Below are 24,749 nucleotides of genomic sequence, written 5' to 3' on the forward strand. Positions count from 1 at the left end.
GCCTTTGCACTGTTTTGTTATACTTTTTCAGGTTGCAAGCACTATTAGTACTAAGAATGAGGAATACCTGAAGAAATTGGAGAGTTAGGACAAAAGAAAAGGTTCAAAAAGTCAGTTCTTATCATGGAAAATCTCTCACAGCTCTCAGCTGAAGTAAGAAATATAGCATGCAACAACTGCAGCCACCTCGAAAAAGAATGTAACCTCACTTTGAACAACCTCTAACAAAATAAGCAGGTTTATCACACTGGCTCTATAAAAAGAACATCACTGGGCAAGATGAATGCTGTCTGGTTCCTGTTATATAGAAAGCAGACCTGTACCTGGGCTACCTTCTTTTCGGGCTACAAAAATGAATCTGTTTTCCCTATTTAGCAGGTTGACTGTCAGAAAGGGGTGCCACCTATAGTCTTCATTCTTATCCATCCTGTGCCCTTTCTCCCTGCAAACACCTTTCACAAAACCTTACTGCAGTCGCCACAGCTTCTCTGTACAAAGACCAAACCTTGAGGAATCACTCTTTGCCTTGCTTACAAATTTTGTTAAATACTTAGAATTTTGTACAAAACTGAAAAAAAAAATAAAAAAGTCCTCCATAATAAAAAAAATAATGAAATTGACATAATGTAATTATCCATGCATCACACATTCACTTTTTAAGTGTAAACATTGAATTTTTTTAACTGAACTGTATATTAGAGATTAGTGCATAGAATCCTTTAGATATTAAAGAAATCTACATTCAGCATTCCTGTGTGCCCTAGGTTACACCTGTGAGCTACCTGATACACTTTAGGGAGCAGTAGAATATTGTTTATGTTAGTAATACTATAACTTTATAATCTTTGATTAGAAACATAACTTATATATCCAACTAAATAATCAGATTATTTTCTACTGTAGAGTTACTCATCAGTTAATATTATATCCATTATAGACATGTATAATTGTTATTATCGCATGCATTATTTGCTTCTTTTTGGATTCACTTATACAATCCAGTCTGAGCCTTAAATAGGTCCACTGGGATAATTTGACTACTCTGGAAAACACATTTAAATAAAAAAGAAATAACTGTGCAATTATAATGTTTTTAGACCAGATAGCCTAAGCAAAATTTCCCCTTGTATCTACTTGCCCTTGGTGCAGAAAGCTGTGGGTTACATTCCTACGCTAAGTAGATGGATTGCTGAGCATGGGGAGGGGGGTGGACTTGCACTCCTGAGACTGCTGCCCTCTGGATGAGACATTAAACCAAGGCCCTGTCTGTATGAACTAGTAGTAGCTTAAGTGGATATAAAAGATCCCACTGCAACTATTGAAAAGAGTGTGGGAAGTTACCCAGTACTCTGCCCAAATTCAGTAGCAGTATATCTCCCCTGACAAGATGCAAATAACCTAGTGGGACTCACCTGGTCAACAAAGAATAAATAAAATAAAGGAATATTCTTTTACATGTGGGCATGATATTTGATATGCTTCTTTGGGACTTTAGATGGTGTTGTACATCTCTAGTACAGAAGTAATATCTCAGCATATGTCTTGAAAGTCATGATGAGGCTTAAGGTAGTTTTGTACAACCTTTCCTAGGAGAACGGTCCCCATTATGTGTGAGGAAGTTGTACTGTACATGATTTATTTTAATTGAAAAACCTTGTTACAAATAGTTTTGTTATATTTGACAGTATATCACACATCTGCTCTCAGTTCTTTGCATATCAAACAGAAATACCTAAATGATTTCTGGGAATGATATTGTGTTTTGCACTACTATACCACAGAAATAAAATCAATGTTTTTTACCTTATTAGTACATTTATGAGACACTGTCTATGATGGGTTTTGTGGCTGGGATCATCCTCTCCACCAATAACAATCTTGTATAAATTTCTTGGATGTCCCCACTCTTAAAACACAAGCTCTCAGTACAGATGCATACCATGCCTTTATGCATGGAACATAGTTATCTGTTGACTGGTTGTTATACTGAAAGATGGGACTGACACTGTACTTAACTGAAATAGTAGAAATGCGACATCATGCATTTGCAAATATTAAGTGGTGATGTTGAATGCTGACAATGAAATAATGTCTGTATATGTGACAAATGCCATATGTCATATGTGAAAACACTGGTACAGCAATATATCAAATTTCCAAAAATTCAGAATGCGGTATGACTTCATTTAGAACATACAGTGGATAAAAAATTTACACATCCCTTTTAAAATGCCGGGTTTTTGTGATATAAAAAAATGAGATCACAACAAATAATTTCAAAACTTTTCCCACCTTTAATGTGACCTATAACCTGTAGAATTCAATTAAAAAACAAAACAATCTGTTAGGGTAAAAAATATAAAAAAAAAATGGACAATACACTGGTTGCATAAGTGTGCACACCCTTAAACTAATACTTTGTTGTGTGTGCACAACCTTAAACTAATACTTTGTTGAAGCATGTTTTGATTTAATTACAGCATTCAGTCTTCTTGGGTAGGAGTCTATCAGCATGGCACATCTTGACTTGGCAAAATTTACCCACTCTTTCTTGCAAAAGTGCTCCAAATCTGTCAGATTGCAAGGACATCTCTTGTGTACAGCGCTCTTCAGCTCACCCCACAGATTTTCAATTGGACTTAGGTCTGGGCTCTGGCTGGGCCATTCAAAAACTTTAATTTTCTTCTGTTGAAGCCATTCTTTTGTTGATTTGGATGTATGCTTGGGATCATTGTCATGTTGAAAGCTGAAATTCCTCTTCATCTTCAGCTTTCTAGAAGACGCATGAAGGTTTTGGGCCAAAAGTGACTGGTATTTAGAACTGATCATAATGTCCTCCACCTTGAATAAAGCCCCAGTTCCAACTGAAGAAAAGCAACCCCAAAGCATGATACTGCCACCACCATGCTTCACCATGGGGATGGGGTTCTTTTGGTATTGTGAAGTATTGTTTTTGCACCAAATGTACCTTTTGGAATTGTGGCCAGAAAGCTCAACCTTGGTCTCATCAGACCATAACACATTTGTCCACATGCTTCTGGGAGACGATGTATTGTTTTGCAAATTTTAGCCAGGCATGGATCCTGTGGCATCCACTCTTACCATTTTCCACAGGAGTCCCCCAGGGATCCATCCTTGGCCCACTGCTGTTCTCCCTCTTCACTAACGACATCTCCTCTTCACTGCCCACTGCTGCAGTAGTTCAATATGCTGATGACACCACCATAATATGTGCTGCTCCCAGCATAAAGGAACTATACACCTTCACCCAATTCAACTTTACTCTAGCAGCATCTTGGTTTACTAAAATACAACTTCTTCTCAATCCAAAGAAAACCAAACTAATCCTATTCACCCCTGGCAGATCATCCAATTCAAACTATAGCCTCACAATAAACTCAAAAAAATAATATTCAGATCACACCAACCAACCACACCAAACTACTAGGAGTAGAGATTGATAATCACCTAAAATTTGATATCCATATAGCACAAACCATCAAAAAAGTAAACCAAATACTGGGTCTCCTCTATAGAAATAAAAAGTTTATGATTAATCAGACCAAAGCCACTATTGCAAGAAGCCACCTCCTCTCCATCCTTCTTTATGCTTCCCCTATCTTAACTAACCTTCACCAGACCGAACTTCACAAAATGGAATCATGCTACAACAAAACTGCCAAATTTGCGACAAATTCCGCAAATAGATCCCATCACTGTCTTTCCCTAATGCAACTCAAGTGGCTGGAACTTCCTCAGCTACTAAGACTTAATCAAGCCCCAGCTGCACATAAACTCTACTACTACCCTGAAAAAACACCTGTCCTCCAACAGCTAATCCAGCCCTACACCACCACTAGAGTCCTGAGATCTAGCAATCAAAATCTCATTCAAGTAATAAGACATAAAAATGAAGCAGGTAAATCTCTCTTTGCCTGCACAACAGCACAAACCTGGAACTCACTCCCAAACAATATAACTAGCACTACTTCTAGCACCCATTTCAAACACCTCTTGAAATCCTATTATTCTAATAATTGGCTCTGCTCTTGCTACACACCAGGGTAGCAATAACTATGCTCAGTTGCAAGAATTCTGCTACACTATAACATTTCCCTTACTTAGCTCTACTGATATCCTTGCATATTCATCCAAACATTTCACCAATCTAACAGCAGAAAACAAACCAACACTGGTACTGTTCTGTACCATATTCCTTGCCTGTTAAATGCTCTAATCTGTATCTAGGAATAATGTAATACCTAACAGAGCTCCTCTTACCCTCATCCTACCTATATGTATATTTTAGTTATGCCACTATGGGCATTTATTTACTTCTCAGTTATACTAAAGCATAAATGTATTGTGACTGTAAATTTATTAATGGTTTTGTGAATGTGAAGGGATAAAAAAAAAAAATGTTATTAACGTTTCTGTGAATGTGAAGTGAAAAAAAATAAATAATTTGTAGGGGCGGGGGTTAATCTCTCCTCGCCTATGCTGATTGTACATTCTACTATAGTTATCACATGCCATGTAATGTTCCTCTGTCCTACTTTAAATTTCATTAATTGCTTTGTATTGTATTAATCTGTTATTGTAACATGGAGCTTTTCTCCTCGGGCTTCCGCTTAAAATGGACCTGTGTCCAGTCGGACCCTCCCAGTTAACAAAAATAAAATAAATAAAATGGATGTCTTTTCTGTGTACGAAAAGGCTTCCGTCTTGCAACCCTCCCGCATACTCCAGACATATGGAGAATACGGGACATTGTTGTCACATGTAGTACACAACCAGTACTTGCCAGAAATTCCTGCACCTCCGTCAGTGTTGCTGTAGGTCTTTTGGCAGCCTCCCTGACCTGTTTTTGTCTTGTCTTTTCATCAGTTTTGGGGAGACGTCCAGTTCTTGCAATGTCACTGTTGTCCCATATTTTCTCTATTTTTTTGAGGACTGTCTTCACTGTGTTCCATGGTATATCTAGTGCTGTGGAAATTTTTTTGTACCCTTCTCCTGACTGATACCTTTCAACAATGAGATCCCTTTGATGCTTTGTAAGCAATCGGCGAACCATGGCTTTTGCTGTAGCAGGCAACTGAGTAAATGTCAGGAAAATTCTACAAGGACAGCTGAACTTTATTTGGGGTTAATCAGAGTCTCTTTAATTGATGTCAGGTTTGTACCCAAGAAGTCTGACTGTTGTAATTAAATCAAAAGGTACTTAAACAAACTATTAGTTTAAGAGTGTGCACACACAACAAAGTATTAGTTTAAGGGTGTGCACATTTATGCAACCAGCGTATTGTATGTTTTTTATTTTTTTATATTTTCCCTTAACAGATTTGTTTGTTTTTCAATTGAATTGTACAGGTTATAGGTCACATTAAAGGTGGGAAAAGTTTTGAAATGATTTATTGTGGTCTCATTTTTTATATCACAAAACCCTGGCATTATAACAGGCATGTGTAACTTTTTATATCCACTGTACCTGTTGCCTGAGTGAAGAAGCCCTTAGTCCATATGCTGACATCTCATGTTGTTGCTAGGTCTCATGCTATGCATTTGCAAAGTAAATCAGAAGGCTGAAAGACTTGAGAATAAAAATATGACGTAGGATAAAGAGGGTAGCACTCATGGAGGATGAATTCCTGTTGATCTGAACCTGCCAGGAGTAGAATAAGAGATTTAAAGCTGTAGGGTGAGGAGGGAGTGGGAACTAACTGAAGTCTTCGACCACAAGGTTTCACCTAACTCTTATAGGGCTGTACCAGAAAAGAAAGAATTCTAAGCATGGTCCCAACCAGTGCAAAGAATGTTACTAGTTAAGACACCATTAGACAACAGTTTATAGTAGGGGAGCAGTATAGAAGTAACAGGTTTGACTGATATCTAACAATTATCCCAAGTTGGCTGTGTGGTTTAGAGTAGGAAGAAAGGGTAAAACTAAAAGTAAAAGAAAAAAAACAGACTTATGGTGTATTGAAGATGAGTTAAGAGACTCATTTGGTTAATAGACAAATGCAGTAATCAAATGCACTACACAGACACTGTTACCTATTAAAATACAAAATACAAAGGACAACTGATCTTCAAGGTATAAAAATGCTGCCTTTGGTAACAGCCAACATCTGCACACCCAAATGAACTCTACTCTGTACAGCTACATTAAAAAGTAATACTCATTAGTTCCTCATGTTTTTCCAACCTCAGATTAAGCCCAGTGGCTTTTAGAGCAATTTAATTACTAACAGTAATCGAAATGTGACCAGAATTATTTTGTGCATGCACACACACACACACACACACACACACACACACACACACACACACACACACACACACACACACACATTATTTTTTATTTTTTTAGAATGGGGGTGAATGTTGGCTTTGTAACACAAAGCTCTTCGCTCCTAAGCTCTAGGGTATAATGTCACTAGTTAGTCAAAACTGTGAAACAAATAAAGATACCTTATTGTTCACCCTTAAAATATGGTAACCTTTAAATATTCATATATTAGCAATTAGCTCTGAGTAGTAACCTTTCCAATGGACAGATGCCAAACAGTTTGCTACACAGGTAAGATGCATAAACCCTTAAGCTTATAAATGAGACAAGCATTTAAAGTTGAGAAATAAAATTGTGTACTTGAAATAAAGATGTTTTTAGTAAAGACGTTCCAAGAAGCTGAAAATAAAACATTAGAAAGATATAGGAAATGAGAGGAAAAAAATCTCATTATCTAAAGTAGAAGCCACCTGCTTCTGGTTTAAAACATAATGTACTGCTACGGTTTCTGGCTTTCAAGTCCAAATGGAATTTCAGAGATTTTAAAGGCAATATTGTTTGAGCTTTGCTCCTAAGGGTATACTACAGTAAGTAAAATGAGTAATTCCTATAGCTTCTATGCTTCAGTTGCTTTTTTAAATTAACAGATGGTTTTTCTATTCGTAAGTCTGCATACAAGACATTTCCTGTAGTTTGTGTCAGTTTTAGAAGATGTATTTCATGTTTGCATTGTTACACATTTCTGGGTGGGAGATTCTCAACAGCCTATTGTCCAAAAAGGCACCATCGCGTGACTCTTCAAACAGCAGACAATGCAATTGAGCAAACAGTCAAGAAGCAAGTCCTTATTCCATCAATGAAATGAAATACATTTTTACTATAGCAAATGTACACTTATATACCATTTTGTACATTTTCTTTTACATATTACACTTTTGTTGAAGAGGTAAATCGATGGCAATATTTTTACTTTTACTTTGATTTAGTATAGTAGCTGTACAACTTATGTGTTTTGCTTTGACGAGTACGTATCATTTCTCAAGATTATTGCAGTTCTTCTCATGGGACTGATGAGGTGAAAAGGAAGGGGTGGTATGGTAGAAGTGCAGGAAAAGAATACAAGATGTTTAGTTAAAAGGCAACAGACATAGTATGGGTATTAAAGGTTCAAGGGACTTACTAGAAGGGATCAAGAATTTTCTATACTCCAGAAAGAAAAAGATAGTACAGAAATGGCCAGGCTGAACAAAAATGGCAGTGAAATTAAAGAGCACTGGGAAAAACACATGCGCTAAAAAATACTTAGCTTTGGTCTTCACAAAGGAAAGCAAGAGGAGAATGCAGGCGGAGGCATGGCAAAATCGGGAGAGCGGTGACCAGATACCAAGGTACAGAAGGATAATGTTCAGAGGAGGCTGGCTGCTTTTAGGGAGTAATAAGCAAAATGACCAGATAGGCTGCCTCCCAGAATCTGCACAGACTTGCCCAGGGAGTAATCAGTCTGCCTGATGGAGAATTGTAATGGAGCTCTGAGTGGCGTGGAAGTTCCAAAGGAATAAAATACAGCAATTGTGAAATATTTGTACAAGGTAAATAGAGAAATCTGGGAATCTACAGTCCTATTATCAGGGAAAGCCATGATGAGCATTCTGAGAGGAAGGCTGGTAGCATTTTAAAAGAAACCAACCTGCAGGACTGCAAACAACATGGGCAAATGGTTAGAGCTATATTTGGATTACAGGTGAACTTGACAGTCAAATTTCTAGTAGATATAGATGAACTAGAGTTCAGGACGGTCTTTGGTTATGCCCCTTATAGGATGATAGAAAAACTGGAGGGTTGGGGGGGAACCAAGACAGAGAAGTAATAGCTTTATGGTTAAATGGTAGGATACAGAGGGTTGGGGTAAAAGAGACAATGTTATAAGTTAAGGAAGTGACTGGTGGAGTACCACAGGGATCTTTACATTGTCATGTGCTCTTCAGTGCATTTGACTTTGAGGGAAGAGAAAGCAGGACCCGTGTCTTTGCTGATGATACAAAGATATGTGCAGCAGTGAAGAACAGGGAAGGGTCTAGTGAATGATTAAGAAAAGCTGAAAAATGGGCAGAAAGGTGGCAGTTCATTTACAGCACTCATTAATGCACTTAGTCCATAGCAGTCCTAAAGTGAAGCATCAGCTAGGAGGGCTGTAATAGATGGTAACAGAGTAGGAAAGTGACCTGGGATGTTAATCATACTGGACTAAACTGCTAGGGGAAGAGAGAAAAGGCAGGGGCAGAAGCAACCAGAATATTGAGCTTTATCTCCAAGATAACAGATTTTAGAGGCAAAGTAGTAAAGCTTCCACTGTGTAAATCCTTGGTCAAATCACATGTTAAGGGTCTATATTATATCCTCAAATGCTTAAAAAAGCGAACGCTGATTGATCGAACTTATTTTTGTGAAACTGCAAAATATCGAAGCAGCAGAAACTCAAATTTTTTCCTAGGGAAAGAATTCGGTTGTCTGTTTCTGTTGCTTCGGTATTTTCAGTGTTATGGTGGAAAGTTACTGGTCGGATTCAGGTAAGTGTGCGATTGTGTGGATGTGAGTGTTAGGGTGATTTAGGTGAGTTAGGGTTAGGGCTTGGATTAGGTGTATGTGCGATTGAGTGGACATGAGGGTTAGGGCGGATTTAAGTGAGTTAGGGTTAGGGAGCAGGTGAGGTGAGTGTGCGATAGTGACGGACCTTAGGGTTAGGGTTTAGGTTAAGGTAAGTGGGTAGTTAGTGGTGTGCGCATAGTTTAATGTAGGGTTAGCTATCAGATTTTAGGTGTATGTGTGTGGATTTCTGTTTGTTTGGCATGCTTGTGTTGTGTGTATGTGTTTTGGATCAGCGATTTTTTTCCCTGTGAAAAAAAATCGCTGATCTGACAGTTCGAGACTGTGAGCTTTTGCTTAAATTAGGTCGATCAATCAGCATTCGCTTTTTTAAGGGTTTGATGATATAATATAGACCCCATGTTAAGTATTATGTACAATTCTGCAAGTCATATAAAGAGAATGATATCTACCTGCTGGGGGGAATTTTGTGGAAAGCTACCTGAAAGATTCATTGAATGGAGTAGAAGGAATATGATCAGACGATAGAGGAGAAATAGCCCTTCTCACAAGAGACTAGAAGACAGTGAGCCAGGGAGATTTGAAGGAGGTAGTTCTGAACAGGGATGACAGAGGGAAAAGGGAGCAGAGTCAGCAGATTCCTGGGACAAATTACTCCAAGAATCTCCAAAAGTACTTTTTTTCACAAAGAGAGGTGTGGACCCTTGGAACAGATATCAGAATGAGTAGCAAAGTGGGAATCTACAAAGACATTCAAGAGGGCATGGGATGGGTGGAAAAAAGTGTGACAGGGAAGGCAGGGATGGAGAGCAGACTAAATGTTTAGCTTTAAAGGATGGACTATATAGTCTTAACTTCTTCTGCCATCAAGCAAATGTAATATACTTCAAAATTCTATGTCACTATTGATACAAAGCCTATGACAGGGTGTGTAATGCTTGATCCATTACATTATTTTACTAACATGTCCTCCTACTTTTGTATTTTTCCATATGTGGTCATGATGTTTTTTCATGTATGAATTGGAGGTGGATGCCATGAACATGTCCAAAATAATGTGATATGGATGAATCGTGCTTCCCAAGCATAATTCACAGTTTATGCTGTCAGTATTTTATGTAGTTTTGTGAATGGATAAACCAGCCAAGGTAAGGGAATGTGAGATCCAGAATGCTGGAATGCTTGTTGGTGGTAGGCAGCATTTATTATCACCCCTTATTCCCTTGCGAAGTGGTCTGCCTGTTGTATAGTTTTCCTCAAAGAATTTTAACAACACACTGACATCCTTGGAGAATGTTATCTGCAGATCCACAAATGTATTTATTTATTTGAAGTTTAACTGACTTGGTGGACTGGTACAGGACCCTTTTTAACCTCTACATGGACAATAAGGCTACAAAGCATGCATATATCTATATCTATATCTATATCTATATCTATATCTACATCTATGTCTATTTATGTATATATATATATATATATATATATATATATATATATTTATTTTATTTTACATTTGTTAACCGGGTTAGCCTGGCTGAGCTTTTGGCTCATTTTCATCAGAGACCCGGGGAGAAAAGCTCCTCAGGACTAGAAAACAATTTATTAAATTTTAGTAACATAGTAGTAACAGTCAGCTATAGCATCTTACAAGCAGAGACCTGGAGATAAAAAAAGCTCCTCAGGCAATTCAATTATACAGTCTTAACGATTGGCAGACAAGTATGTGAGTCGTTACAAACAAGGTTTTAAACAATTAGCAGAAGAAAATGTGACTAGTTACAATGTTATTTAAGATGCTTATAGCAAAATGAGTTAATAGTTTGGCAGATGCTTATTTAAAGTGGGTAGGATCTAGTTGTATAGGAGTTTGGAAACAAGAAAGGAAAGTAAGAATGGCTAGTAGGAGATGTAAGGGAGGTAGAGTATAGGAGACAGACTAGACAGGTAGGTTGTTTTGAGACTGTAAGAATTAAGAGTGGTTGGAGACAGAGGAAGGGAAGAGGTAGAAGAGGCAGGGGAATAGTGTTAGAGATACATTAAGAGTGAGGGGGTGAAATAGGTTAAATAGGTAATGTATATATATATATATATATATATATATATATATATATATATATATATATATATATATATATATATATATATATATATATATATATATATATATATATATATATATATGGGTCCACTACGAAATCTTGAGATCCCACAATCTCGACTATCAAAATCCCGAAACCATAATCTCAAGATTGTGGAATCTCAAAATTGTAAAAAAAAAAAAAAATGACATTTAAAAACATGTTTTTGCAGGGAGGCACCCCTCACCCCCCCTGCAAATTAGATATACTAACTCTGAGATCGTACTACAGTGAAGAGAATGGTAATGTTCTGGTTACGCACTGTATAGCGATCTACATTACTGTTCTCATCACTGTACAGCGATCTCAAAATTAGTATATTTAGGTTGCAGGGGGTGTAGTGGGTGCAGAAGGGCTTGCCCCCCTGCAAAAATGATTCCACAATCTCAACATTATAGTTTCAGGATTTTGAAAGTCGAGATTGTGGGATCTCGAGCTTTAGAAGTGGACCCATATATATATATATATATATATATATATATATACATACATACACACATAACACATCTCCATAAACATTCCATTAATTTAGCATTTAGAACTGAGAGAAGTATGGTGGGTGAAGCTGTGGTTATCACCACACAGTGATGCCAGCCCCAACTTCTATATTTACTTCCATACTATTTGGACCCAATGGAAATGGCAGCCACGTTGCTGGACACCTGAGAACTGCTTTGCTATACAATTAATAGCCACCATCTGAAAGTAATGTATTTTGGGTCTAGCTCAACCCCTCCACATTTGCCATATCAGGAAGCATACTGAATATTATATCATGAGTCACTTCTGCCTTAGAGGTCATTAGTGCCATAATCAGGAGGAACCAAATTTCCACAGAGAGGATACATAGCAAGTGCAAGAAGTAAGCCTGAGGAAAGAAAAATAACTACATCAAAGAAACTGTTAAAAGCTACAAGTAAACATGAAAGCTCTTTAGCATAACAAATCTTAGCATCTTAGGATCATAGGGAATGCAAGGCAAATGAGTCTTGTGACCATTGACACCTTGGCAGTTCCCACCCTTAGATGATATAGTTTCATTTAAGGAGTGCCAGGGCAGTCAAGCTGGGGTGAATTTGTGAGTACTCATTCAATCATCTGGGTCCTATATGAAGGATGACAGAGTATCACGATGCTTAATAAGCAGAGGGAGTCTATTCCAGAGGTAGGAAAAAATTATTTCTCCACTGTGCTTTGTTTATCTGCTGGTGAAGATCAAAACGATATGTAAGTAAAGAAACATTAGATGGATTGGAAAATATGCAATTGATGAAATGTTACTAGAAAAAAAACAAAACATAGAGGATATTAAAATGAATAAAAAAAAGCATGGACTTGAGAAAGAAAAAGAGATCGGATATGGTGTAATATTTATTTTGAACAGAAAAGAAATCTGTACTGACCAATATGACTACTGCAGCTACAAAGATATTTGAAGATACATATAAATATAAGTGTGTGTGTGTGTGTGTGTGTGTGTGTGTGTGTGTGTGTGTGTGTGTGTGTGTGTGTGTGTGTGTGTGTGTGTGTATGGGTCTACTCTGTTTCATCGAAGTTTCAGTACTTCGAACTTCACTTGTACGAAGCCACTTGTTCGAAGTACTGAAACTTTGAAAACTCACTACAGAGATTACAATACAGCGCGTAATGGGAATATTCCCTTTTCCTCACTGTAGTGCAGTCTCAAAGTTGGTATATTTAAGTAGGGGGGTATGTGTGCTGCAGAGGGGCTTGCCCCCTGCAAAAGCATGTTTTTGTATATTGTTTTTATTTGTGAGGCAATTGGGTGTCTAGACTTCAGTGAAAGTGCACTTTCGCTGAAGTGGGGTTCTACTTTTCATTTTCGTTTAAGTGAAAATGTATATATATATATATATATATATATATATATATATATATATATATATATATATATATTTCTGTGTGTATGTGTGTGTGTGTGTGTGTGTGTGTGTGTGTGTGTGTGTGTGTGTGTGTATCTAGTAATAATGAGCGAATGACCCAAATACTGCCATTCACAATGTCGACCACAAAGAGTCAAATTTACAAACATCGACAAGCTATGAAGCACGCAAAATAGAACTTTAAAAAAATATCATGAAACATTGTTTTTTGCAGGAGGTCAAGCTCCACCTTTGCTCCCACACCACCTCCTAATTATATATGGGGAAATATATGTCAGGGGAAAGGTCATATTTTCCAGCCCTGAGAACTGTGCAATCTCACACATCTACCAACCATCTTTGTAGTCATTAAAATTTTGTTGACTAAACAGATGTTGAACAAAGGGGGTATTTGATGATATTTAGTTACCCCATATATATCTGTATCTATATCTGTCTATAGTTTTATACACACACACACATATATATATATATATATATATATATATATATATATATATATATATATATATCCAGACATGGCAAATTTTAGAAATTAAAGAAAAAGAAAATAAAAGCAGAATGCATTGAAAAGCAAAACACTTTGTGATGCAGAAAACCAAGAAATAGAAATGGAAAGGTTATAGCAACTGTGAAGTGTAGGGGTTTAATGTGAAGACTCAGATACAGGCTATATCTCAAGTAATCAGCACAAGCAGAAGAACTTGCAAGGTATACAGACAAATATAAAGGAAATGTATAAAGCAAGCAAATCATTGAAGGCCCAAAAAGATTTTACAGACAATTCGGATACAGTGCAAAAACAATAGTAACACCAACTTAAAAGAAGAAGCATTTATGAAGACCTTGTTGAACATGACAAAGATGCCAAAAGGATAGAAGAGTTAAGCATTAAGAAGCTCTAATACAAAGGATATGAGACTGGATGAAGTAAAAGTCTGAGAAATTAAGAAAAAAAGTAGAAAGGCTCCTAAATAAGAAAAAAAAAACCAGGTGCAGCACCAAATTTATGGCTAAAGATGTTAACATCTTTGCATAAAGATTTAGCCCTGAGTAAGAAGTATTTATTTGTGTATCTTTTAGATACATCAGCCTGATTAACAACATGAAAAAAAAATACCATTTTTATGAGTGAACTTAGCAGTCTGTCCTAAGAAATGCTGGCAAATAACTTTGTCTTCTGACAAAATATAATTATATTTATTGGAATTGATGTGGACAGAGTGCATAGTTATGCTGAAAAAAATTAATTATGGTAATAAAACAAAAAGGTGACAAAAGTAAATCATATGAACAAAGGATAATTTATTGTTAAACAAAGCCATAAAAAGGAGTTGGAAATAAGGTTAGAACTTAAGCATGGTATGGATAGATTACAAAAAAAGCACTGACAACATCCTTCAATCATTATGATGACTGCTAACAGATAAAACCTGCTTTGATCAATTATACAGCAGTGACTATAAGACAATGGCAAATCAGTTTACAACTGAGTTATGATAAAACAGATTAGTATTCCTGGGATAAAAATCTATAGGGAAATATTCTGGGCTGATGTTTTTGTCAGCGCTCCTGTTTTCTCTTGCTTTAACCGACTAATACCCTTAACTAATAGACACCAACCTTGTTCAATTGCATCTTGACTTGTGGATGATTTAAAATTGTATACCTTAACAGACAAGCAAATGAAAGTACAACTAGAAATGGTTCTAAACTTCCTCAGATGATATAAGAACTATATTTGGTCTTGATAAAAGTGAAAAATCAGCATTTATAGCTGGAAAGCTGATTCACCAAGAAAATATCAAGAATGTGATATAAAGAAGGGTGTGTATAAATAATTGAAAAACAGATGAAGGGGTGATGGTAAAATATGAATAAAAAAAACTTAGTAAAACATTCCAAAAGTAAAAAAATATATATTATACTAGCAGAATCATGTATATCTTAAAATCAAATAACAAAAAATAAAACCATACACAGATCCTCAGGAAACCAGAACAGAGCAAGCCACAGCATTTTCATCTTTAATGAATGGACTTCCCAAGAATCACAAACCATTCACTCACATCAAATATATAATGTTTAATATCACATGACTGAATCTCATACAATAAAGGGCATTATTAATTATCACAAAAATGTCATATTAAAAATATTGTAATTTAAACAGACATTTAATATTCAATGCACTATACTAATGTCACCTGTCTGAAGGAGCTCTAACAATTCTTGATCTAGATTTGATTAATAGAGCATTTATTTATATGCTTGTATCGATCATTTTTTGCTCATATTGTAGTATTGTAAATTCTTTTTCTCTAATAGGGAATTCAAATTGCCCCTGTATTTTATGTCCTTTGCTGTCAATTACAAAAAAAAATGTATGTTTCTTAAAATCATTGAATACAGTGGCAATTACCACTTGTCATAATGAAATCACTCATACAAATGATTGATTTCAACAACTGGCTGTCTTTCTGGTGTCATTCTAAGGGGATCCAATATTTGTCATCTTGGGAGGATATGGTCTGCACCTTTCCCCTCTAGGCTTTCGAATACTGGCTATGGCTTTGTTCTCTCCTGTAATGCCTCAATGCCAGGAGCTGAAATAAAAAAAAAACTACACTCCCTCCAAGCCCTCCTCACTTTTGAGAATATAGATATCTGTGCAGTTATTGAGACATGGTTTAAAGTGTCAGAGAGTACCCCAGCATTGCAAGGATTCTGTGCCTTCCACACTTTTAGACCAATAGCTGTACAGACAAGGGATAAAGATGGAGGTGTCTCAATATACATCAATAACAAGCATACCTCAAGGGTGGTCAAACAGGATGATGTGCTGGAGTTCCTCCACATTGAGATCACCATACAGAAAAATCCCCTACCATATCCTAGCCAGCTACAGGCAACTCTCCATGTCCCAAAAAGCACACAATGCATACTTGGACCTACTGGAGACACTTACCATCTAATCTAATACCCTACTCATGGGAGACATTTTAATTACTCCTCTATAGACTAGGAATCCTATATGGCCTCAAATCAACAGGCACAGAGATTTCTGGACTCGTAAATACAAACACCCATGAACAGGTAGTGAATACACATACTAGAGGCTCGAACATACTGGCCTTCATGCTAACAAATATGGGAGAATACTGTGCCCCCTCAATGTCTTGTCTGCCATGATAAGGTCCAGCCATAAAGCTGTCTCCTTCAAAATCAAAACTGACTCCATAATCCCATTAAAACCAGTAACAGGAATTCTTCCAAGGTAAATTACCTGTTATTAAGTGCCCCTCCAAACTCTAAGAACATACCAGCCTATGCTGAATTGCTCTCAGAACCATATCGATGGCTGCATAGATGCTGATGTAAGCCCAGGATTAGCCCCAGATACAATCCAACCTGGTGGCATCCCAAATTAAACAGGATAGACAAAAAAGGGTAAGAATTATGTCAAAAATCAGGAAGGCAAATTTCTATAAAGATAAAAACTCTTTCTTCACAGTAAATAGGTGACTATGATGGCTAATTAGGAAAAGCAAAGCCAACTTTGAGGTTAAGCTATCCTCCCAGGTGAAAGATAACCATACGGCCTTCTACAGCTATATCAGAAACCTCAAGGGCAGCACAAAGCAATGTGGTCAGCTGATGATTAATGGTGACACATTCACTGAGCCTGGCAATATAGTGAACTTGTTATTAGACAAATTAATTTCCAACTTTACCCCCTCTCACCCCACAGTTATCTTCCAGTAATATCCTCATACATAACCATTCCAACTATAACAAGGTAGTGTGTACTGGTTGCACTCACTAAAAGCAAGAACACAGACTAAATGGTCCTGATAACACCCCAGGATGACTCCTGAATAGTCATTATTTAACTATAGTCTTAAAACAGGTTTGGTGTCACATGAATGGAGGACTTTGATGGCCATCCCCCTTCATAATGTAGGGCCTTCAATAGATCCTGGAAAATACAGACCCATTATTATGACTAGTTTTATAAAACATGGAAAGAATTATCATGGAAATTATCAACAAGGGCATGGGAAATCTTTAGACACTGGATTCATCCCAGTTTGGTTTTGTCTAAGGAAGGTCATACTTACCAAACCTGGTAGACTTCTTTGAAAAGGGAATGGATGCGTGGAAAATGTTGCATACTGCCTACCTATATCTGGCTAAGGCATTTGATGCCATACCCCACTCATGCATTATCAAGGTATAAACCCCTTTATAACACATTGGATAGCTAGCTGGCTCACTGATAGGATCCAGGAGCTCAGAGTTGGTGAGGCCACATCCAAAAAGATGCTGGTCACCAGTGTCATCCCCCAGAACTCTGTGCTAGGTGCATTCCTCTTTGGCATCTACTTCTCAGATTGCAAAGCCAACATCAAAGGCTTCTTGCTAACCAAGTTCTCAGATGATCACAACCAGGGAGCAGTCATTCAAACAAAAACACTCTTCAGGAAGATCTAATACAGACAAATGCTTGGTGCCAAAGCCATGGCTTAAAATGCAATACCAAGAAGTGCATTATAGTATGTTTTGAGAAGTCTGCTATCACGGGTAACTATGTCATCAATAAAACACCTTTAAAAGTTGATTCACTAGTCAGGGTTCCGGGAACTCATGTACATAGCAAACTAGCCTTAGACCAACATGTTTCCAAGGTAGTAAGAAAATCCATCTATGCTGCTCAACTTATAAGCAATGGTATGACATCTAGGTCCAGACTGGTCATCATACTACTGTACTCTGCTCTCATCAGGACCATCACAGAGAATAACGCCCCTTTTGGTATGTACCTGACCAGACACATGCAGCAAGTGGAATGTCCACAAAGGTTCCTTACAAAAAGAATACAGGTAGTAAACACAATGTCCTACACTGATTGCCTCCAAGCCTTGTTTCTTTACTCAGTATCATACAGACTTCTGAGAAATGATCTTTGCCTGGATATAAGGTCTACCTGGACCATGTTTTGATGAATCTTTTGAACATCTGCAAAGCAAACAGCATCAGAACCACTATATTAAATACCTAAATTTTCTTGTAACATAAATAGGACATGTTGGAGAGACAGTTATGTTTCTCAGAGAATTCCAATTCTCTGGAACAGGGTCTTCATCCATGTGAAGCAGAATTCCACCCGATCCATATTTAAGGTCAACTTGGACCAATGGATGGGTAAACAAAAATTCACTTCTGGTCCTGCTCCTATGTCTTTGATGGACAGAAACAGTCAGTAAATCACCCTCTATAAATCAAATATAAATAAGATTTGTGGGTCACATTGCAGGGCTAGTCTTTTAAGTGTCCTAGTGGTTGTTAACCTAGCATACACTTATGATCCTATAACAAAATTGGATAGGTTATTTCAAGAACAAAAAGGGAAATTGGCTAGACTTTAAATGGAACACAAAGGCAGCTAGCTTAGTACTTACCTATCAACCTGTGTTGGCAAATAAAACGGAATGCCACAAATCTACCAGATTTTTAATATTACATGTTTGTGATAATTAATAATGCTGTTTTATTGGATGTGATTTTTAAACATTACATATTGGATGTGAATGAATGATGTGTAATCATTCTGAGGAAGTCTATTAATTAAATATGAAAATGCTTAACTCTTATTGTACTTTGCTGTGTTCCAGTTTCTTGAGGATCCGTGTATGGTTTTATTTTTTGTTAGTAAGGAATATGTCAGAAGATTAAAGATAATACTAATACTAAAACAACCTTGACATCTAGAAATAAAGTTCAAGATATAAATGAGATTGCTGTTCCTAATACAAATTACAGCTTTGGTGTAATTGACTGGCCACAGAAAGAATTGAATCAGTTGCACAAGAAAACAAGAAAAATGTTTCATGTTTATTAAATGATATATAAAGAAACAGTGCATGGCAAGATTGTATAACCCCCAGTTTGAAGTAGCTAAAGTCCTCCTCGAAACTGGCTATATGTTAAAGCTTGTGTTTTTGGGAATACATACATATCTGCTGATATCATGAGATCCAACCAAAGTTCATGAAGAAACCACGTATAAGATGATGAGTTTGTTTAGATGAACAGAGGCATCGTGGAAAGGAATGGCAATGGAAATCATACCAGATGTTGATGAAAATCAGGCAATAACACTCAGTTCCAAAAAAAGAAAGAAAAAGGAAAATAAAGAATATAAAGAACAGGACCAGAGGAAAGGGAAGGGAAAGAAAACTGGAAAGGCTGAAATTCAATAGCAAGTTTAGAGAAGTCATGGAGCAACCACATGCTGTTCAAGATTTAAAGCATGACTGGTTAAGGACAGGTGAATTTAAACCAAAAGATGAAAACCAATAATGGTGATAAGAGGTAGTGGACTACATAAACATTGCTTTACAAAGCCTATAGAAAAAAATGGGAAATATAGAAAAATACATGTTGTGTAATATAGAAGTAGAAACAGCTGCACCTCTCATTGATGGTTACAATATATTCATGGATGAGGGTCTGTATACTAAAAGTTATAAAAACGTGGTAAGACTGTTGCATTTGGACTTGAGCAAGCATTACAATGTAAAAGTAATCGAGAAGCATTGGAAACATGAACCACAAAGCATTACTGAAAAAATGAAGGTTCTGCTTCCATGGCACCATGCAATAAAAACAGTTAGGAAAGTAGAAGCAAGAACACTACATATAGTAGTCAAAGCAAAAATGACAAAAGTAGCATCAGTTATTGAAATAGCCTGGTCCTGAAATTATGGCACCCAATATTATATGATACTCATAGGCATAGAATACTAGGATATGCAAGCAGAAGCTAGAGCAATTTAGGATAAAGATATCCAGATAGTTGCAATGGTAGTAGGAGACACAGGTTTGATAAAAAGAATAAATTTTAAGTGCATAAAAAAATTATAATTAACAGAAACCTCCAGGAAATAAACGCTCCCAAGCCAGTCTCCGTAATTAATCTTGAAAAAGTAAAAACAAAGGCAGGAGAGCAAACCTATGCAGAATAGCGTTATGCACATAAGCAAAAGTTCAGTCCAGTAGACAAGAATTCTATAGAAGTCCAAAAAAGTCCATAAAAATCCAATAAAACATTTATTCTGAATACAAGGCAGGTAAGCGCTTTCGCCAACAGGCTTCCTCAGACCATTAACAAAGAACACGGATAACACTTATCCTTATATAACCCATTAATTAATTATGCAAATAATTGATGACGTCATTACCTACAATAAAATATGCTTTTAAAAGAGAAATGTAACACATGAACAAATATATATGTGTATACAACATATCTTTCATATTATATCAAAATGACAGTAATACTAGAAATAAATATACTTAAATAAAATAAATAAAACACATATTATCTCACAACTAATTTTCTATTCTTCAAAACAGGTTTAAGAGAGATTTTATCATTCAAACCTGGGCTGATATGTGCCCTAAGCTTGATGATCCATCTCATTTCAATTCTTTCAGTATAATTTCTAACATCTCCTCCTCTCATATTAGGTGTATTAACATGGTGTACTTAAATGTGCTGCCAATATATGTAACTTTGTGTGAAATGCAAAAGGAGGCGATTCTAGATAAACAGCAGGTGTTAAGTACATTCTTGGCAAACATAAAAAATTGAAACAATACTAATTTCACAAACTTTAATCATACCCTGGCTCAGGAATGGGGTCCATTCCTGTCACAATATTAAAAATCCAAAACATCTGATGAAATTACAAAAAGGGAATAGCCTTCAACTGTCTCACAATCTGATGTATACATAACTGTATCTAACTGCCTTAATAAGCAGATTGATAGAGAAATATCCTGTCCATTATATACACTATGGATGGATAGATGCAGGTCTGTGATCTTAACTTTGGTTGTTTGCAGTGGGATGGTGCAGTTAGCATCCTCTGCTGTGGTGACCCTGTATATAAATATTTTTATTCTTTGGGATAATAAGGTCTCCATTATTGTAATGATATTAGACTGTGGGTTCCATACCTATTTCAGCCATACATATGTCACTACCTGTAATAATGAATTTCTTGTGAACAGGGTCTTCACTACTGTCTCAGATATGTCACAAATGGTGTGTTGTACCACTTCTATGGCAATGTCAGCCATGATTCTGGCCTATCCTTAACTGTTTCTACAACCTTTCCAGTCACTGCCACCTCTAGTTAAAGTGTGTATAATTGATTGTTAGGCATTAATTAGATAATGTGCCCTCTATCCTGTACACAGACTATCACAGTCTGTCCTTGGCTTCTGTTACTGTTTTTATATAGGCAACACCAATGTTTCTTGGGTGTGCTCTTCTCATAATAGTAAAAATAGCTCCTGACTGTAAGGAATTATATTTTGTCTTGTGAAAGGCTTTATCTGTACATGGATGCCTTGACACCATTTCCAGTCAGCAGACATTCTTCTTCTGAATCTCACATTTGCATACACCATAATTTCTCTTTGTGTCTGTCTTTACCTCAAGAACTTTTATTAAGGTTTTAACACTCAATTAACAAATTATATCATGCACATAGAAATTAGACAATTAATTGAACAATCTGTTATCAAAACACAACAAAACAAATATTTACACAAGTGACTACTATACAATAAAAAATACAAGGGCATATGCTTGCTGTAGTCTATAATTGGAGGTGCCTTTAATTTGTGCTACTACTCCATCTATTAAAATCAGTGTTTCTACATACCTTTGTTGATTATTTTTTTCCGAGCTGGAGCCTTGCTCTGTCCATGCTACACATGATACCATTGTTGTTATTTAGTGCATTGTGGGTTTAAATGACTTTGCAAGCTGCTACATGGCTGCTGTTTATATATTACTGTTGCTGCCTGTAGAATGTTTTGCTCTGTGTTCCTGCATGCTGCTTTGTGCCCAATGCTTCTTTCATACACTGCTTTTTTATATGCCCAGTAAACCTTTTATATGTTGCCTTTGTATGTTTCTGTTTCTTGTGTCGAGGGATATGGAATTTACACTATTATATAAGTTCAGTGACCTTGTCTCTGCCTTGTGTGTCCTGCATGTTGTACAGCAATGGTGACCATTGCCATTGCATGCAGTTGCAATTTGGGGTCCATTCCTGTCACAGTACTAGACCGTTTTGTGTTCCATTGTGTGGACCTTGCAAAAGCAAAGTGCTGATGACTTAAGCCATCCAGCCTTCACAAAACCACTTGTGAGAACCCTTTCTGCAACTCAGGAAATAACAAGAGAGATTTGATAGCTAAATTAGTAAGAAATACCTTGTAAGTATATATTTGTTCATTTGTTTGTCACTCCAGCAGCAGCAGCTGGATAGAGAAGCCACGTACAGCAGCACAGATGTTGGCAGGGTATTTTAAATCCATCAGGGAAGGGCCCCTCACTGATCAATTCATACATGCAAGGGGGGTGTGGAATGCATGTTGGTGTGTTTTGTGTGTGTTGGTGTTTAGTGCGACCTTGGACTTAGTATATATAAATATGGTGGTGGAGTTGCAGAGGAGCTTGCCCCCCTGCTTATAGTAACTGTGTGTGTGTGTGTGTGTGTGTGTGTGTGTGTGTGTGTGTGTGTGTGTGTGTGTGTGTGTGTGTGTGCGTGTGTGTGTGTTTTGCGGAGGGAGGTGTCAGTGTGTTTGTGTGTGTGCTTTAACGGTCGCGGTTTTGTGTTTTGTAGTTTTTGGTTTTTTGGATTTTCAGCTTTATAGTCTCGAAATACTGAAATTCGATATTATAAAGTAAATCATATATATATATATATATATATATATATATATATATATATATATATATATGTGTGTGTGTGTGTGTGTGTGTGTGTGTGTGTGTGTGTGTGTAAAACCAAAACCACCGCAGCAATAGGAATAAAACAAATACTTTAATAAATCAAAATAAGTTACTATTACACAAATAAAAAGACAAGTGCTTTTGTGTATGATCCCTTTTTCAAGTCTTCTTCTTATATATATATATATATATATATATATATATATATATATATATGTATGTATGTGTGTTGATTCAATTGTCTCACAATGACAGAGGAGTTAAAAAAATATCAGAGCAAGATCTGTCAAAGAAACAGCATCATTTTCAATGAGATGCCACAGTCAGTGAGTTGCAACTCATCCTGTTTTGATTGGTTAGTTTCAACCTCACGTAATTTACGTACAGTTGATTAAAGGTCTACTGGTACATATAGACACGTTTTTGAATCTGAAGTTTAGGAAGGTGCTGATGGATAGAGCACTCTGAGGGCAAAGGATAATGTAATCAGCCAATGAGTAGGATAAACACCATTTGGCTACTGGCTGCACACCCTGCCCTGAAGACAATGCGTTCAAACATTTTTCTGTTTATAGAGATCCTTAATCCTCATAAAGAACAAATCCTGCTGTTTTTCATCCATGGTACTTGTGACGACCATGCCCTGGCCCAGCAATCAAGGATCCTCAGTCCTCACCATTAACACCAGGGAGGTCATCTCCTAGAAGAGGAAAGGTTGACTAATACACACAGCAAAGTACAATTTCCCTTATGTGCACACAGAGATCACAGTCAGTCTGGGGCTTGTTTCTCCCTTGCTCTCCAGGTCCCCAGTAAGACTCCCCACTGGCACAGCTATAAGGTCCAGGTCTCAGCCTAACTGGGCAAGCTAGAACCTCCAGTACCCTCTCTGTCCAACCAGTGCTTTGTGTCCCTGCCAAGTAGCTGACACAACACACACGCACTTTGAGATAAGTATTTATACAACTTCACAGACACTCCTGGGAAAGGCTGACACAGATTCTCCAGCTGTGCCCCTTTACCCAGACTATATGGTAGTAATTACTGCCACCACCAGCTAATATTATTATCAGCTGCCCAAAGGCCCTTAAAAGGGTGTCCAATTTTTACTGTGCAATATTAATATCCAATGGTAATGTGTCTATACATTCTAAGGCTTATCAGAGTGCCCTATTACAATAAACTCTATATAAATATATAATGCACTCTAAAGCATAATTTATCTCTACACAAACCAGCCTTGGGTAGAAGATTTTAAAAATATTTAATAATAAATAATTAAAACGCAAGACAAAACTACTACACCACAGAGATATCCAAGAGTTCAGAGATCACACAGAAACTTAAAATAATATCGTAGGAAAGATCTGATTACACAGAAAAATACTTAATCTAACTTTTTACTCTTTAGCTAATCTTAAAGAAAACACAGTGCTGCAATCCTACTTACATACATAAAGAGCATTTTGACTGTGGACATCTAACTATGCTACCGTATAGTCTGGGTAAAGGGGCACAGCTGGAGAATCTGTGTCAGCCTTTCCCAGGAGTGTGTATTAGTCATCCTTTCCTCTTCTAGGAGATGACCTCCCTGGTGTTAGTGGTGAGGATTGAGGCTCCTTGATTACTAGGCCAGGGCACGGTTGTCACAGTACTGACTAACTGCCCTTATTCTGAGCAGCTGGGACAAATGCCAGCATGACGAGATTGGTTAAAATATGAGCCCACATCTAAATGGAAAATGAGAGAGTTTTCAAGGAGAACTTGTCTGTTGTAATCACCAGAAGGACTCACTACATAACAGAAACTGAAGCTGGTTGACAAACAGAGAAATTTGTAATGGGAAAATCTGAGAACTCTAGCCCTAAATATCTAAATCAAGATGAATGACAGAAAGCAAATACATTCAAAAATCAATGTTTTTGCAGGGAGGCTACAAACCCTCTCAGCTCCCTTGCTAATTAAATATACAAATTCCAAAAATTTCACCATAA

The 24,749-nt window shown here is 36.9% G+C and overlaps 1 protein-coding gene across 1 annotated transcript in view; it reads right to left on the bottom strand.

The window, feature by feature from the left end:
* LOC122796879 (collagen alpha-6(VI) chain-like) overlaps nucleotides 1-24,749 on the bottom strand; it is a 1,248,728-nt gene that overhangs the window by 458,669 nt on the left and 765,310 nt on the right. The gene's annotated exons all lie outside the window — the stretch shown is intronic.

The sequence above is a fragment of the Protopterus annectens genome, chromosome 3.part0 (assembly GCF_019279795.1).
Source record: "Protopterus annectens isolate FY-2018-M chromosome 3.part0, PAN1.0, whole genome shotgun sequence".
Classification (NCBI taxonomy): domain Eukaryota; kingdom Metazoa; phylum Chordata; order Ceratodontiformes; family Protopteridae; genus Protopterus; species Protopterus annectens.